General features: G+C 42.0%; 1 protein-coding gene across 3 annotated transcripts in view; it reads left to right on the forward strand.

The window, feature by feature from the left end:
- SOCS7 (suppressor of cytokine signaling 7) overlaps positions 1–14,804 on the forward strand; it is a 54,412-nt gene that overhangs the window by 19,482 nt on the left and 20,126 nt on the right. The window lies entirely within an intron of this gene.

Here is a 14,804-nt window from a genome sequence, read left to right on the forward strand (position 1 = left end):
TATCTTGTTATCTCTACTGTTGTTAAAAACAAAGACTTCTCTCCATTTGGTAGCACTGGACTATTCAGCCTTGCTGGTGTGGTTATGTAGGCTTCCTGCCTACTTCATGTGTATAATCTCTGTTGGAGGGGGAAAAGGGATGGTATAGAGGAGTTTGCTTTTATTATCATTGGGTAAAGTGACAAGCACATTAATGTGAGAAAATTGTAGGATACAAACAGAACTTAAGATGAGAACTTAATGCTTTCCCATTGAATCAAATTAAGATTCTTAAATAGGGTGCCAAGAAATTGCTCTAAAATGTGGGAGTTGCCAGGGAGCTTGGGCAGAACATCAGGAATAGGATGGAGCCAGGTGACAGGATGTTTTGAATAATCTTGGTGATTTAAATAAGACATGACAAGGTGTGAACTGTTTTAATTCCCACTTCATTTAGTATTTGCCTCAGTGCTGTCAACACAGTCATGTCTCATGTAGTTGACTTGGTTAAAAGGAAAATTTAAGGGCTGGGGTTGTACCTCAGTAGCTTGTCTAGCACATGTGGGCACTGAGTTCGATTCTCAGAACTGCATATAAATAAATAAAATAAAGATCCATCAACAACTTAAAAAAAAGAGGGTTTGTGGATGTGGCTCAGTAGGAGAGCACTTGCCTGGCATGTGCAAGGCCCCAGGTTTCTTGTCCAGTGCTGAAAAAGAAAATAAAACCATCAAATGTATGAAAGATGATATATCATGAACTATGTAATGCTTTAAATAATCAATTAAAAAAAAAAAAAAGCAGAACTAAAAAAAAAAAAGAAAATAAAACCAGACACAAAAGGAAAACTTAGGTTGGGTTCAATGGCATGTGCCTGTATTCCCAGTAAATTTAGGAGGCTGAGGCTGGAGGGTCACAAATTCAAGGCCATTCTGGGCAATTTAGTGAGACCCTGTCTTAAATAATTGGACAATTAAAAAAAAATTGGACAATTTCTTTAAAAGGCTGGAAATATAGCTTAGTGTAGAGCACCCCGGGTTCAATCCCCAGCACCCCTCCCCACCAAAAAAATCCAAAAAAACTTAGAATCCTTTCTCATAGGAATTGACTCTGCTAAGCAGTTTTTAAAGTTTGTAGCTTTGGGAGGTATTTATTTAACAAACATTTATTTTGTCATTTATTGTAAAAAATAAGCCACACCACTGCCCTCAGAGAGCTAATAGCCTCAAAAAGACAAAGGCAAAAACACATTCAACACAGAACCAAGCGTCACACTGATTGACAAGGGCAGGATAATAAGCTCTGCTTGTGGAAGAACCAGGCAACTCTCAGATAGTCGTCTTACTCTAGTCTCTCTCTGCTTGCATAGTGTTGAGAGAATTGTGGACTTTTTGACTCCTCGAGTATAGCTCATTTCATTCCACAAATGTGCCCCATTTTCAGAAATTTTAAGATTCTTGACACTGTATTGAGATACAAGTGTATCTTGCTACTGTTAATATTACCAGATACTTGGTTAGTTTCTTAATTTAAATATCTCTAGAGCCAGGTGCAATGTAATCCCAGTGTCTAGGAAGGCTGAGGCAGGAGGATTGCAAATTTGAGGTTAGCTTCAGCAATATAGTGAGGCCCTAAGCAACTAAGTAAAGACCCTGCCTCAAAATAAAAAAACAAAAAATGGTCTGGGTGTGTAGCTCATTGGTAAAGCTCCTCTGGGCTCAATCCCCAGTAACCTAAGTAAGTAAATAAACAAATAAATAATTAATATCTCAAATTTCTTACAACAACCTCAAAGTTAGTTAATAGATCAATCTATTAAAGAAATATATATTTATTTTGTCTGTTACCTGAAAGGTAGCACTAATTAAATTGAAATTTGAGCTTGCTGACATTTTGGAAACTAATGAATATAGAATCATGTTTATTTATTTATTTATTTATTTATTTTTTTTAAAGAGAGAGTGAGAGAGGAGAGAGAGAGAGAGAATTTTTAATATTTATTTTTTAGTTCTCGGCGGACACAACATCTTTGTTGGTATGTGGTACTGAAGATCGAACCCGGGCCGCAGGCATGCCAGGCAAGCGCACTACCGCTTGAGCCACGTCCCCAGCCCCTAGAATCATGTTTATTAGTACTGATTACAATCTGGCCCCATTCATTTCACAGCTAGGAACTAAACTCCCAACACTACACAGCATTCTCAATAAAGAGAATGCAGCTGGTTTGGCACAAACCTCCACTGCTGTTAGAGCAAACTCAAAGTACACATGGCCTTTCAAGTTGGGAAAATCTTCATCTGTGAAGTACATGAAGAAAAAACACCTTCTAAAAAATTCACACTTAAGGAATTGAACTTATAATTACTTGTTCAATGATAATGCCTTCCCTGTAGACCAGGGTTTCTCAACTTGGTACCCTCAGCAGCCTTGACACTTTAGGATGGACAATTCTTTGTTGTGGGGAGGTGTCCTGTACATTGGGGAAAGTTAAGTAGGATAGAATCCCTGGCTCCTACTCACTAGGTGCCAGCCAGTACCATTCCCCCTCAAGTTGTAATAATCAAAAGTATGTCTTCATATGTCTCTAGAGGCCAAAATCATCCCCAGTTGGGAATCATTGCTATATGCCACAGGGTTAAAAAATTTTTTATGGAATCTGGAGCTAGAATACCTTCACTCCCTGGCCCTGACCTAAATACTAATGGTATGATCTTAGGCATGTAACTGAAATCTGTCCTGCCTCAGTTTCCTCAGCAGAAAAATGGGGATAATAATAGTACCTATTTTACAGGATTGTTTTAAGAACTGCAAGAGATAATTCATGAACAATATTTGAGACAATGCCTGACACACAGTAAACACTCAATAGATGTTACTTTTTCCTTCAGTCGTCTCTTAAGATGTAGTGTATCTAGACCTCTTAGTCCTGTAAAGGAGTCACTACTCAAGATATATTTGTGAATGACACTCTAGGTGGCCCCTGGGTAGCCTTTGTTGTTAATTTTTTCTCTACTCAATTACTAGGTTCTCCAGGGCAAGAACTATCTTTCCTTTTGTTATTTTATTGCCTACTAGTAAACTAAAATATTTGCTGATGAGATATTAAGCCTGTTCAGAAAAGATTATTTCATGGATGCTTGTGAAAAAAGTCAGGACTCCTTTCCTGGGGATTTGTGACCAGAGTCTCCTGGCTTCTCATGAGAAGTGGTTTATCCTTGTCTTAGAGGCACACAGTCGTCCACTGAAAGGCCTCCCTTCTTTGCCCTGGCTACACAGCCCCCTCTAGCAACTCTCCTGAATGTTTGCAAATCAGTCTTGCTCTGGGCTTTCCTTCTTATACCCATTTGTTTAGTATGTGAATAGTGCAATAAACCCTCTAACCCCAGCAGCCTTCATTCAGCCCATGACCACTCCTGCTCTGTCCACATTATGTGTCCGCTCCCTCATTGCCTGTTAGTATTTTCTGTTAAAGTTTACTTTGTTGAAGAATAACATATATAAATGCATAAATCAGATTTTATGTTTTGTCCTTATTATTTTGGAGCAAATCCCACATATTGTATGCAAATACTTTGTTTCTCTTAAAGATTATTATTTTTTCAAAATCTTATTTTAGAATATGTGTATATTTATAGAAAAATTACAAAGATTAAAAAGAAAAAATATAGAAATTCCATACAACTCCTTGCCTAATTTCTTCTACTATTTACATCTTATACTAGTCACAATTATGTTTGTCACAATTAATAAGCCATTATTAATAAATTATTAATTAATTCGTATTCAGATTTCTTTTTTACCTAAAGTCCTTTTGTTTCAGAATACCATCCAGGCTACCAGGTTGTATTGTTATGTCTTTTGGTTATGACAAGTAGATAATGTCTATTTAAAAAACATATTCGTACTCTGGTTTCTTTTAAGATCATATGAGTCTTTTGCCTTTTACTAAAGATTTCTATGGAGAGGAACAATTCTGGGGAAAAACAAACAAACAAATGTGTATTTAGCCATGAGTGGTGATTACACATGTGTAATCCTCATCAGCCATTAGGATTACACATTCCTGTAATCCTAGTGACTCAGGAGGCTGAGGCAGAAGGATTGCAAGTTAAGGCCAACCTTGGCAACTTAATGAGAACCTGTCTTAAAATCAAATAAAAAAGACCTGGGACGTAGCTCAGTGGTAAAGTACCCCTGTGTTTAATCCCTAGTACTACCAAAAAGAAAAAGGAAAAAAAGTATATCCGTGAGATCATTATATACCTAAAATATATAATATGTGTGTGTGTGTGTGTGTGGGCGGGGTTTGTACCTGGGATTGAACTCAGAGGCACTCAACCACTGAGTCACATCCCTAGCCTTATTTTGTATTTTATTTAAAAACAGGATCTCACTGAGTTACTTAGCATCTTGCTTTTGCTGAGGCTGGCTTTGAACTCGAAATCTTCCTGCTTCAGCCTCCTGAGCCAGTGGGATTACAGGCGTGTGCCACTGTACCCAGCTAAATATTGACAGTTTTTGAAGTGTAGTACGATCATTATTTTTGAGAATTTTCCTCAATTTGAGTTGTTCTAATTTTTTTCTCTTAAGATTAGATAGATCAAAAGTATGCATTATTATCTGGCTGGGGTTGTGGCTCAGTGGCAAAGCACTTGCCTTGCACATGTGAGGCACTCAGTTTGATCCTCAGCACCACATAAAAATGAATAAAGATAGTGTGTCCATTTATAACTAAAAAAAATATTTTTAAAAAAACTATGCATCAAAGTCATAATCCCAAAAAGCCCCCCAAACAAAACAAAACAAAAAAACTCAGCTTTTGAATTGCATATGACAATTGGTTAATGTCTCTTACATTTTTTTTTTCTTTAAGAGACTGGGTCTTGCTATGTTGCACAGGCTGATCTTGAGCTCAAGCAATTCTCCTGTCTCAGCCTCCTACATAGCTAGTAACACAGTGCATGCCACTATGCCCAGCAAATCTATTTTTAATTTATAGTTTTCCTCTTCCATCTCTTCTTTGTTCTATTTATATATTTAATTTTTTTGAGGAGGTGCTGTGAACTGAGCCCAGTACCTCATGCGTACTAAGTATATGTCATTGAGCTAGGCGCCCAGCCTATATTTAAAACATTGTCCTGTCTAGAATTTACCTGTTGCACATGGTATAGTTTAATATATTCAATTGTCCTCTGAATTTCCTATAACATAGTAATTGGATTCAAAGACTTGACTGACTCAGTTTGGATATTTTTGAGGTAAAGGGGTGCAGTACTTTATAAGTGATAGATTTCTCTTTTCTTTCTCCTTTTTAATTATAAAAGAGAAAAGCACACAAATCAAATGCATAGTTTAATTATATAAGATGAACACCATTCAGGCAGAAGAACTAGAACTCTGCAAAAATCCTTCCATGAACCCCATTCTAATCTCCCTCTGCCATTACTAGTAAACATTTCCTTTTTTTTTTTTAATTTTTAAAATTTTTTTTTAGTTTGTAGATGGACACAATACCTTTATTTTGTTTGTTTATTTATTTAGTTTTTAATTTTTTTTAGTTGTAGATGAACACAATACCTCTTTTATTTTATTTGTTTATTTTTGTGTGGTGCCAGAGATCGAACCCAGTGTCTCACACATGTAGGCAATCACTCTACCACTGAGTCACAACCCTGGCACTCCTTTTATTTTTCTATGAATACTTCTATCACCCAAATATGACCAAAATATAATCTTACTCATTTTTAGAAATTTGATGTCTTCTAAATCTTTTAATTTAATCTATAGGTTGAATTGGGCTGTTAAGATGGAGAATTTCCCTGGATTTTAGTGATTGCACACTCATAATTCAACATGTCATTCTGTCCTCTGTATTTCTTTCTTTCTTTTTTTTTAAATATTTATATTTTTGGTTTTAGGTGGACACAATATCTTTATTTTTATGTGGTGCCCAAGATTGAACCCAGTGCCTCACATGCTAGGTGAGCACTCTACTATTGAGCCCCAGCCCCAGCCCTCATATTTCTTATAAGTAGCAAAATAGCAAGATTCTGATCCAAACTTGTTCTTTATCCTTTTCACAAGACTATAGCTTCCTAAGTAGCTGGAACTATAGCAGGTACCCCACACCCTGCTCTTCTTTTTTTTTTTTTTAAGCTTTTTTTTTAATTTTTATTTATTTATTTTTTTTCAAAGAGAGAGAGAGAAGAGAATTTTATTTTTAATATTTATTTTTTAGTTCTCGGCGGACACAACATCTTTGTTGGTATGTGGTGCTGAGGATCGAACCCGGGCCGCACGCACTCCAGGCGAGCGCGTTACCAGTTGAGCCACATCCCCAGCCCTTTTATTTTTTATTAAATTTTTTATTCATTCAAAAAAACATTTTATATTGTTAAATTTGGGGAAACAAAAAAGCAAATGAGTATTTTATGACATGAAAATTACTTAACATTCAAAACTTCATTTTTGCTGTATGGTGGTACCTGCCTGTGATCCCTGTGACTTGGTAGGTTGAAGCAAGAGAATTGTAAGCTTAAAGCCAGCTTCAGCAACTTAGTGAGCCCCTGAGCAAATTAGCAAGACCCTGTCCCAAAAAAGGGGATGGGGGCTGACGTTGTGTCTCTGATTAAGTGCCCCTAAGTTCAATCCCTGGTACCAAAATAATAATTAATAAAAAGGGCTAAGGTTGTAGCTCAGTGGTAAAGTGTTCCTGGGTTTAATTCCCAGTACCAAAAAAAACAAACAAACAAAAAACACACACTCTGCTCTCATATATTATATAATTTTAAACACTTCCCCCTCGTCTGTCATTTGTTTACCGAATTCATGGAAAATTGTATAAATGCTTTATTCTTTTTATTTACCAGTTTTCAAGATAATAAACTGATTCTGCATTGTCCTTTTTTTTAATATTTATTTTTTAGAAGTAGCTGGACACAATACCTTTATTTTCTTTACTTATTTTTATGTGATACTGAGGATCGAACCCAGGGCCTCACACATGTTAGACGAGAGCTCTACCACTGAGCCACAATCCGAGCCCCCTGCATTGTCCTTTGAAGGTGACATTTAAAAAAAAAATTAGGAACATGTGGGGTTTATATATACTTGATGGGAACTATATTTTGGATCTGGAGTGTCCTTCAAAGGCCCATGTGTTAAAGGCTTGGTCACTAGGCTGTAGCACTATTTGGAGATGGAGGGACCTTTGGGAGGAAGGTGGGGCTTTGTAGAAGTGTGTTAGGTCATTGGGGGCATGACCTTGAAAGGGACATTTGGACCCCAGTCCCTTGCTCACTGGATGTCATGAGGTGAGCACCTTCCTGCCATGTGCTTCTATCATGATGTACTGCCTCACCATAGGCCCAGAGGCGGTGGGGCCTAGCAGCCGTAGACTGAAATTTCTAAAATTTTGGCCACAATGAACTTTTTCTCCTTTAAAGTTGATTATCTTTTGGGGGGGGGGGATACTGGGGATTGAACCCAGAGTATTCTACCAATGAGCTATACCCTTAATCCTTTTTCATTTTTATTTTGACAAGGTTTTGCTAAGTTGCTGAGGTTGGGCTTGAACTTGTGATCTTTTTTCCTCAGCCTTCAGAGTCACTGGAATTACTGGTGTGTGCCACTGTGCCCAGCTTACAAGTTGATTATCTTAACATATTTTTCTATAGTGACAGCTGACTACACAGTGAGTTTCAACCCATTACAATTATGATTATTGAAACTTAGATTGTCCTCTCTTTGGCTAATAAAAGCCTCTGCTTATTCGTGATTTCCTTCCTTCCTTTCTTTATTGAGATCTAAGTCATATAATGTAAAATTCATGATCTTTTTCTGTTTTGAGACAGGATCTCACTAACTTGCTTCGGGTCTCCTTACTAAGTTGCTGAGGCTGGCCTCTATCTTACCATCCTCCTGCCTCAGCCTCTTGAGTCACTGGGATTACAGGCATGCATCACCATGCCCAGCTAATTCACCTATTTAAAGTGTATGATTCAGGGCTGGGATTGTTGCTTAGTAGTAGAGCACAGGCATTCTGTCACTGAGGTCTATTTCCAGCTTCTATCTTACCATCCTCTATCTTACCAGCCACTCACTCTGCTCATTTTACAATTGGGTTATTTATTGGGTTTTAGAGTATTTTATATATTCTCAGTATAAGTCCCTGGTTAAAAGAATGATTTGCGAGCTGGGGATGTGGCTCAAGCGGTAGCGGGCTCACCTGGCATGCGCAGGGCGCTGGATTCGATCCTCAGCACCACATAAAAATAAAGATGTTGTGTCCACCGAAAACTAAAAAATAAATATTAAAAATTTTTCTCTCTCTCAAAAAAAAAAAAGAATGAGTTGCAAATATTTCCTCCCATTCTGTGAGTTGTCTTTTTACTTTCTATACTTTGAAAAACAATATTTTGATTCAGTGAGTTCCTACTGAAAGAAGATGCGATGCGAGACAAATCACCGGAGAAGTTCCACTTTATTACAAAAGGCTGTGGGCTTATATAGATCTAAGGAGAGGTGGCAGGGCTTAGGTAAATGACGGGTTACCCATTTATTGGTAAGTTCTTCCAGATGTCAGTTCCAGAGCCCACAAAATTAGTTCTTATTGGGGCTAAGGTTTCCCACTGGCGGGAGTGAATATTGGTGCCAGCGGAAGTTTTTGGCGCCAGTGGGAAATGGAAACACAAGAAGAGAAATACCTCAGGCGCCATGTTGGGTTTTTTGGGGTGTGGCTGCCATTATACGTTTTCCCAACATTCCTCCCTTTTTGTTTTCTTAGGAACTGGGGCATCGTTGGTCAGATCTGGCTGCTTCCTGCTGTGTGGGGGCGGTGTGGGACCTAGAAAGGGGAAGTGGAGGAATGTTGGGTGGGGGGCATGTCTGGGGATACCATGGCAACCAGAAATAAAATCCAGTGGCTATAGACACTACTTCGGTAGGGGTGAAGTCTATAAAAGTTCCTTGAAGCCACAAGTCATCAATGGCATCGAACAGTTCTGGATGGAGGAGATTGTTGGTATCAGCCACTGGTCTTGTAACAGGGACTCTATGAAGTATTGGAAGCATTACCTCAACATGACGTTACCAGCACCTGAAAATGATCAGAGCGAACAAAAACAAAAACAGGATGAGGATTAAAGCAAGGATTAGTTTTTGGCAGGAGTTCCATGTTGGGGGACTGACAGAAAAGGCCAAGGGCTATGAGGAGGCTTAAAAGGACACAAAGGCTAAAAAATTCAGGGTGGCAGGCTAAGAGGTTCTCTGGGCTCATTGTCTCTCGATGTCCGATGGCCATTGTTTTTGCGTTGTCAGCATCGGGTGAGAGCTTCGCAAGAGGAGTTGGAGTCATCTTGTTCAGGAAGCCGTTGGTAATCCCTGAGAAGAAATATGCCCATAATCCATTGTGTCAAGTAGTAAGCTTCAACACTGAGTGATCTGTTCTCTTGATAATGTTAGGGGCTCATCGGTCATCAGAGGCTGGTAGTTCCTAAGCAGAAGCTGGTTGAAAGTCTGGTTAGAAATTTTCTGTAATTGAGTTTGAAGAAACTTCATTATGCAGGGCAAGAGAGAACAAAAAGGAGTACCCCAATAAGGGGTTCCAAGAAAGGTAGCCAGTACGTGGCAAGAGAGGATTGGAAGAACCCTGCTATGGGATTAGGGGGAGTGGGTTTGAGCAATTGGGCCGATAATTCCTGCAATTTGACAACATTCTTTTCTATTAACCCCGACTCATTAATATAGTAGCAACATTCCTCTCTGAGGAATAGGCATGTGCCCCCTTTTTCTGCAGTGAGGAGATCAATCGCTCGTCGGTTCTGTAAAGCCACTTGTGCCAATGAAGTAACCTGCCGCTGTAAGGAGCCTAGAGATTCAGCAGTGGTATCAAGTGCATCTTGCAGTTTTTGTTGAAGGTCATTGGATGCCCATAGAGAATGACCTATAGCTCCACCAGAGAGTCCGAGACCCGCTACTGAGGTTGTTAATGTGAAGCCTACCAGAACCAGCAGAAAGACTGCCCTACGAGTGCGGGAAGGTGGGACCAGTTGTCGGAATTTGGCGGAAGTGTACAAAGACAGCTGAGGAACTACAGTAACCAAGAAACAGGTGCCAGAGATATTGGTCGTTGAGGTACTTAAAGACCTGTTACACCAGAGGAAATGTCCAGGTTGCATAAACACAGGGCTCGATGGGGTGCTATAGCTCAAGGAACAAATGGGTAAAGGATTCATTGTTGGTGAGTGGAAACAGATGAAGGGGAATGAAGCATTGGTGGAATAACTTTCCCACAGTGGGATGCGTGCCACGTGTAGGGGTTGTCCTTTCTTTGAGAAATTATAGGTTTTTGCTGAAATATTTCCTGCTGATAATGGGACTGCTGCTAGAAGCGGACGACTAAGTAAAGCACAGAGGAAGCACTGAGAAGTGGGCACAGAAAGGGGTGGAATTTAATAATCGGAGGGTTTGGTGCAGCAAATTAAGCCATGGGGGGGGGCTGAGGGGGTTGAAGGCTCTGCATCCCCTTTGGATGGGCTATGGATAAGATCTTTGAAGTTTTGATTCTGACTCCCTGATATGCTGGACTACTTGGATGGTTGCCTCAGGTGGCGTTATCAGAGAGCAGGCAACAGTCATCCATCCTGTGGGTTTGGCTGCAAATTGTTGAGCATAGATAGCAATCTCAACATAATCCCAATGTTGGGCCTTGGGGTCAGATATGTCTAGTATATACCATCCCCCCGGAAGACCATGTGCACCATGTCTTGTGAATAATTTACCTCGATTAGAGGCTTTATATGAATGATCCTCATAATGAATCATACATGACCAGTAAGGACACTGTCCTATTATAAACCTGTGGCCACCAGCAGCAATAATCAATAGTCTGATCAAAAAGGAAGCAAATGAAAGGCCAGTTCCAGCTACCAGGACTGAGGGATTTGGAAGGTGACATTATTAGGGACACAGAGGTGCAGTTGTGGATGGAGCAAGTTTTTTCATCAACTGTTCGGACCTTCTTGCCGTGTTCCGAGTATTGTTTCCGAAGGGTGAATTTGTACATAGTAGGAGGGGAAGGTGAAGACCAGGCCCAACAGAGCACAGAAAATAAGCAAAGAAGGAGAATTAGAGTGTTGGGAGAGCTCATTGTGCCTTTTTTTAGAAGAATTGGGCTGCAGGGAACACCGTGTGAGTCGCAACTTGAAAGGATGAGATGGGTGTGGAGAGCAGGAGTAAAGGGGAGGTTCATGAGGTGACTCTTGGAGTTCCTCTGGGATGGTCCTGTCATCAGTAGATGAGACCTCTTGATGGTATGGCTTCAACCTAGAAATGTGAATCCAGGGGGTGAGACGGTTGTCTGGTAAGGAAAGTTTGGCGACGGTGGGAGTACAGAGAATGACTGGATAAGGGCCTTCCCATTTTGGGGCAAGAGGCCCTTTTTCCTCCGGGGTATTATAATAGACTAAACTCCCAGGTGTTAAGGGAGGAATGTTTGGAGAGGAATCTGGGTCCGGAAGAAGCCAGTCCTGATATTTCCAGAGTTCCGAGCGGAGCTGAAACAAGAGAGGTAAAGACAAATCTCGTATGAGAGGTCCTTGTGAAACGACCAACCCAGGGGGGTGTATAAGAGGTCTCCCATACATTGTCTCAAAGGGAGATAGTAAAGATGGTTTCTTAGGGAGAGCTCTGATCTGAAGCAAAGCCAAGGGAAGGAGCTTGACCCAGTCTAAGTTTAATTCCATAGTTAATTTGGTGAGAGCCTCCTTCAGGGTCTGATTTACCCTTTACACTTTTCCTGAAGCCTGGGGGCGATATGGACAGTGGAAATGCCACTTGAAGGAGAGGGTTTGAGAGACCCTTTGTGTGATCCTAGAGATAAAATCAGGGCCATTGTCGGATTGTAGGGAAGTGGGCATACCAAATCTCGGGATGATGTCTGTCACCAAGATTGAAGCTACAGTGGAAGCCTTTTTATTGGAAGTGGGAAATGCTTCAACCCAGCCAGAGAAAGTGTCTACAAAGACAAGGAGGTATTTAGTGTGCCATACTGTGGGCATGTTGGTGAAGTCTACCTGCCAGTCAGCAACAGGAATATGTCCCCAGGCCTGGTGGGAGAGGAACGGTTTGGGCCTTAAAGGAGTATGAGGGTTAGTCTGCTGACAGATCTGACAACTAGAGGCTATATTCTGTAGCAAGGCTTTGTCAGAGGATGTGAGGGAGAAGAAGCTCTGTAAGAAGAAGGTCAAAGACTGAGAATTGGAATGGAATAGAGTATGGAGGAACTCGAAAAGGTCCTTGTTCTTACTGGAAGAAGTAGGGGCTTCAGGTGGACAATCTAAAGTGGCCATTATATGTCCCCCAGAGGGGTCATAATTGGAAGTGGTGGGGGGGCGGAGGCGAGAGGTTCACTAGGGGGTCCCTTTGCTAGGTCATACAGGGGTTTGGCTAGAAATGAATAATTTGGGATCCAGGCCCTAAAATACCCTGCTAGTCTAGGAATGATAGTATTTCGGCTTTCATATGAGGTACCGGAAGATTAGAGAGGAGTTACCTCCTATCCAATGTTATCTCCTTTTTTCCGGGTGCAAGGCGAAAACCAAGGTAGGTGACAGTAGACTGGGAAACCTGGGGCTTGTGGGGAAATACCCTATATCCCTTATCTGCTAGGAAATTGAGAAGCTGGGCAAGGACGGTCCAGATAATCTGACGAGAATGGTGGGTGCGAGGATCAGTCCATGTAAAAGCAAAGAAATCCTGAGATTCTGAGGACAAGGGAATAGAAAAGAAGGCATCATTTAAATCTAGGACTGAGAAGTGGGTAGTAGTAGCAGGGATCTGAGAAGGGTGTAGGGGTTGGGCACGAGCGGGTGAATGGGGACCACAGAGGAGTTGACGAGGCGAAGGTCTTCGACCAGTCTGTAGGACCCGTTAGGTTTCCTAACTGCCAGAATGGGGGTGTTGAAAGGAGAGTGTGTAGGCCTAAGATACCCATTCTGTAATAAATCCTGGATGATAGGTTCTAATCCGAGGAGGGCTGTGGTTGTAAGTGGATATTGTGGTTGATTAATATTATCTTGAAGTGTCCCGTAAGACAATATGAATAGGACTGCACTTAGCCATAGAGGGCGTAGTTGTGTCCCAAACCTCAGGGTTAACTGGTTTAGATAGTTGTGGGAGAATGTAAAGGAGGTGTGTCTGCCCCTAGGAACATCATGAGGAAATGAAAGGTGGGAGAAGTGTGGGGTGATATGTGAATGGTGACCTTCAGTAGTGAAAGTATGTCCCTTCGCAGAAGGGGAATGGGACAGTGGGTCATAACAAGAAAGGAGTGTGTGAAGGATAAAAGGGATCCCTGCATATAACATGATAAGGTGGGGGGGTTTCCAGGGGAAAATCTGTTTTCTTTCTACCCCAACAATAGGAGTTTTTGAGGGCATGGTAGGACCCCAATACTCCCTCAAAACCGAAAAAGTGGCACCAGTATCCAAGAGGAACGTAATGGAGCGTCCGTCTACTAGGAAGGTGACCCTAGGCTCTTATTTCTTGATGGTAATAGTCGGGAGGGAAGGCCCAGGGCTCTGTCAATCCTCCTCTACCAAGCCCAGGAGAGGCTGGGGTTGCGGGGTGGCTGACCAGCCTCCCCTCCAGGTTGTTGGACAGTCTGACCCCCAATGCCCCCTTTGGTGGCATTTTGGGCAGGGGGTGGAGGATGTCCTCGGTGAAGGACAAGCCTTAGCCCAATGTCCCTCCTTACCACATTTGAAGCAAGCTCCAGGGAGCATCTTATTAGGACGGTGTGGTGATGACCTTCCCTGAATGACCTGGGCCAACATTTGGAATTTGGCGTTTTTGGCCTTCTGCCTGCGGTGTTTGCTTTCATCCTCCCTACCATGGAAAACCTTGAAAGCGACCGCGAGGATTTCGGTCTGAGAAGTAGCAGGGCCCTGTTCAAGCTTCTTAAGTTTGGCTTTAATGTCAAGGTAGCTTTGGGCCAGGAAATATGTCATTAAGACATGACGGCTGTCAGGGGTTTCCTGGTCGAGGTTTGTGTACTGTTGGAGGGCCTTGGTTAGTCTATCCAGGAATTCTCAAGGTGTTTCTTCCTTCTTCTGAATGACCTCCTGCACTTTTTGAAAATTAACGGCCTTGCGGGCGGCCTTCTTCAGGCCCACCAAGAGGCAGGATGCAAAAAGGTCATGAGAGGGTAAGCCTCCAGGGGTGTTGTAATCCCATGGAGGATCCTGCTTCGGGACAGCGTGTGGGCCCGTAGGGTGGTTAAGATTGGTTCTATGATTCTCATCAGCGTGGGCCTGGGCTAGTTCCCAGACCCGTCTCCTTTCCTCAGGGAGAAGTGTATTGGCCAGGAGCATGTAAATGTCATGATGAGTGAGGCTATATGCTTGCAGGACCCATTGAAATTCCCGAATGTAAGTGGTGGGGTCAGTGGTGAATGAGCCTAACTTCCTTTCTAGCTGAGTAAGATCCAACATGGAGAAGGGCACATGTACTCGGGACCAGCCACCTCATGAAGGGGTGCTATCGTCATGAGAACAAGAAGGGGTCCCTTAGACCTGGTAACAGGAGAACTGAAAGAGTCGGTTGGCGCCGGACAGGGAGAAGAGGGAGGGGAAGGGGATGTCTCCCCAGAGGAGGAAGTGGAGGAGGCGGTGGCGGAAGAGGGCGGAGGGGAAGGGGATGAAACAGAAGGCTGAGGATCCGTGGGATCAGGTGGAGGAGGAGGGAGGGGATGGTGGGAGAGGAGGAGCAGGTGGGGCCAAGGGATAAGGTGGGGGTTCGTCTGCTGGATCAAATGGGGAAGAGTC

Source organism: Spermophilus citellus (assembly GCF_964194105.1).
Source record: "Spermophilus citellus genome assembly, chromosome: 17".
Lineage (NCBI taxonomy): Eukaryota > Metazoa > Chordata > Mammalia > Rodentia > Sciuridae > Spermophilus > Spermophilus citellus.